Here is a 4176-nt window from a genome sequence, read left to right on the forward strand (position 1 = left end):
AGGTAAGCCATGAATTGAATGCTTTTTGAAGTTACTTTTTTGGATTTGAAAAAACTACTCATAAGGGTTTTCCTAGGTCCATTTGCAACACCAGTTTCTTCTTGCAAAAGGCAGTGGGTTTCCATTTGTATTCCTCAGAGCTATGGGACTGTAAAGGCATCTCCAGGCCACCTGGAAGATTTTGTCCAGGGGAGGTAAAGCAAGTTGGGTTCTGGGTGCCCCCTCTTCAACCAGAGTACTTTTTATTTTTTAGTCTGGTTTACATATATATATATATTTTTTTTTTTTTTTTTTAAGAAATGGTGTCTTGCAATGTTGCCCAGGCTAGTCTTGAACTTCCAAGCTCAAGAGATCCTTTTGCCTCAAACTCCCGAGTAGCTGGCACTGCAAGTGCACACCACCATGCCCAGCTCATGTTGGTGTTCTTCATAGGATTTCCCATGAAAGGGGACCTGCAAGGAGACCTCTTGCTGCTAAAAGAAAAGTTTGCAAACCACTGCCAAAGCCTTAAGTCCTCCCATGATCTTCTGTTTGAGGAAGGATTCTACGGTTAAATTCAGAAATATCTCAGGTCACAACACCGCCATGCTCCATGCACTCGGCTCTTTATTCAGACAAGTTGTGCTAGGTGTGGAGGAGGGGGTGGAGGTCTGGTCTGCTCAACACTGGTCAGCAGCAGGTCAGGTACTCAAAGTTTTTGTGCTGCTGGTCTCCCGTGTAGGCAGGTTCGAATGACGGAATTATGGATAAGTGAGTGAGTGAGGGCTTCTTGGCTCTGGCGGGGGAATCTGCTGGTCACAACATCAGGATTCTCAGGCATCCTTTTCCAGCAAACCTTTCTTGAGCCCCACAGTGGGCCAGGCACTGGTAAGAGCTTCGGACCCAGCTGCAAAGACAGGCCTGACCCTGACTTTGTGTTGGGCAATCTAGTCAGGACACAGGCTGGCCCACAGGCAATTACAGGACACTGTTGAACCACAGATCTTCCTCTCTCTTCTCTTCTCTTCTCTTCTCGCCTCGCCTCGCCTCTCCTCTCCTCTCCTTCCCTCCCCTCCCCTCCCCTCCCCTCCTCTCCTCTCTTCTCTTCTCTTCTCTTTTCAGACAGAGTCTCGCTTTGTTGCCCAGGCTAGAGTGAGTGCCGTGGCGTCAGCCTGGGCTCAAGCAATCCTCCTGCCTCAGCCTCCAAAGTAGCTGGGACTACAGGCATGTGCCACCAAGCCCGGCTAATTTTTTTCTATATATACTAGTTGGCCAATTAATTTCTTTCTATTTATAGTAGAGACAGGGTCTCACTCTTGCTCAGGCTGGTCTCGATCTCCTGACTTCAAGCAATCCGCCCGCCTCGGCCTCCCAGAGAGCTAGGATTACAGGCGTGAGCCACCGCGCCCAGCCTAGATCTTCCACCTTTCTTTACCTCACTTTGTACCGCGGGCAGCTGACCTTCACCAACCACATCACTAGGCTCTGGGCCTCTGGCTTCCTGTTGGGTTCCGCAGCAGGAGATCCGAGAGGATGGGAGAGTCAGTTTAGGCTATTTACTCCCTACCTCAAATAAAGGTCAGTGGTCCTATGTGACTCTTCTTTTCTAGGTTCTGACAACTTCTCTCTCTCTTTGTCTCTCTGGGCCCAGAGCTGGCAACTGCTCCATTGCTGCAGGCCAAGGTCATTACAGTGTTCCTTGTGACTGCATTCTCCCTCCACCACCAATGCCCCTAGAGTTATCCCATTGGGATATGCCATCTGCTTCCTGTTGAGACCTTGATCAAAACAACTCTGGCAAGTGCAATGTCAGGACAGGCAGAGCCTAGGGTGTGTAGGGCATGGCACTGAGTATATCTTGTAATGAGGATGTGGGGAAGAGGTTATGTGAGACACGTATGGTGGGCTATATTTTGTCATGCCCTGATTTGATTGGGAAAAGTTACATAGATAGTCATTTTGTGGTTTAAAAATCCACAAGCAGTTTGGATCATCTAAAGCGGGGTTTGGCAAACTACTGCCTGGGACAAATCAGCCTGTTTTTATAAATAAAGTTTTATTGGAACACAGCCACACCCCATCATTTACATGTTATCTAGGGCCATCTTTGCATTACAACAGAGTTGAGTAGTCCTGACAGACTGTATAGCTTCCAAAGCCTAAAATATTTACTGTCTGGCTTTTTACAGAAAAAGGTTGTTGCTCCCTGGTCTAAGACAGCAGTTCTCAAAGTGAAGCCCATGGAACCTTGAGGGGTACCTGAGAGCCTTTCTGGAGGTCTGTGAGGTCAAAATTATTTTCATAATAAAAGTAAGACATTATTTGCCTTTTTTTTTTCATTGCATGCCATTTGCACTGATGGTACGATAGTTATGATGGCTAAAATTGCTGGTCCCTTAGCATGAATCAAGGCAGCATTATTAAATTGTTCTAGCAATCATATTCTCCACTGCCATGCACTCACAGTAAGAAAAAGAAAAAAAAGCCAGTTTCACTGAAGAGCATCCTTACTGAAGAAGTAAAAATTATTAATTTTATTAAATCTCATCCTTTGAGTGTGCACCTTCTCAATACTATGTGTGATGCAGTGGGAAGTATGCAAAAAGTATTCCTTCCGCATCACAGCTGTCTCAAAGAAAAGCACTTTGGTGATTGCTTCAATTACTAGCTGAATTAGCCATTTTTCTCATGGAGCACCATTTTTACTTCCAAGGATGATTAGCAGACAAACTATGTCTATTGAGATGCAAGTACTTGACAAACATTTTCTTGAAAATAAGAGAAGTGAGCCTGTCACTTCGAGAAATAGTATTGACAGTATTTGTTGCCAATCATACCATCCGAGCATTCATGTGAAAGTTAGAATTTTGGAAAACTTGTATCTGTCACCATAAGTTTGACAGCTTCTCAGTACTTAAAATACTTTTCTGATGATATCAGTGATGATATTAATAAATGGGATTTTTTTAAATAAATGGGATTTTTGAAACTGTATAATGACATATGTCAACATTTAGAAGATTACGGTCAACAATATTTTTGAGATAACTAACGTATGATAACCCCAAAATCATGCATGGTAAAAGATCCACACAGTGTGGATTTTAATGTGACAGACTGCGAAAATTCACTGATATGGTTTCAGATTCCACACTATAAAGAACCTTTAAGAAACTACTATTTGTTGAGTTTTGGTGTTGTATAGAAGAATAGCCACAATTATGTAACAAGGTTGTTAAAATACTTCTCCCTTTTCAACTTCATATCTAATTGAGGGTGGATTTTCTTCATATACATCAACCAAGACAACATATCCAACAGATTCCATACACAAGCAGATTGACTGAGACAATAAAGACATTTGCAGAAACATAAAGCAATGCTACTATTCTTACAAAATATGTTTTGATTGGGAAAATATAGTTATTTTCATTGTTATTTTTGAATGAACAAATATTTTAACATTTTATCAGGTTTAATTTTAACATGGTAAATCTCAATAGATAGAATCCATATGAAACAAAAACTCTTTGGGGTTCTTAATAATTTTTAAGAGAATAAAAGTTTCCTAAGACCAATTAATTTGAGAACTGCTGGTCTACGGTACAGGATTTGGAAATCTGCAGACATTTAGAAGGTATTTGGAAGATGGACGCACTGGACAGTCCACAAATGCTTGGGCAGCACACGATTTTGAATGTCACTAGGCTTTGTGTGCTAGGCACCGTGCCAAGCCTTTATAGTCATTTTTCTTGCTTTAAATGACCTTCTCAAGTTGGCACCATTAAACGTGCTACTTTCAAATGTGGAAACTGAGACGCAGATCTCAGTTCATGCAGCTGGTAACTGGAGCAGGCACTCAGACCCAGCCAGCCAGATTCTGACCCCGTACCCTACTGCGACCCAGGCTGTCCTGGACACTTGCCCATTTTTCTTATTTCCTTTCCCAGTACACTGAGATGGCTCATGAAGATCCCGTCTCACTATCACCCTATACTGCAAAGGACCTGCACAGCAGCTCTTGTTCAATTATCTCTGGTCATGCTGAACGAGTTCCAACACAAATAAAGACCACGATGGTCACAGAGGTCAAAATGATCTCCAACAGGGAACTGAAAGCAATAACTGCTTAGTTCTTCATTTGTTTCCCCCGTATGAGTTCATGACTCACAATTTACAACGTATAGCTGCTTTCAG

The sequence above is a fragment of the Microcebus murinus genome, chromosome 3 (assembly GCF_040939455.1).
Source record: "Microcebus murinus isolate Inina chromosome 3, M.murinus_Inina_mat1.0, whole genome shotgun sequence".
Taxonomy (NCBI): Eukaryota; Metazoa; Chordata; class Mammalia; order Primates; family Cheirogaleidae; genus Microcebus; species Microcebus murinus.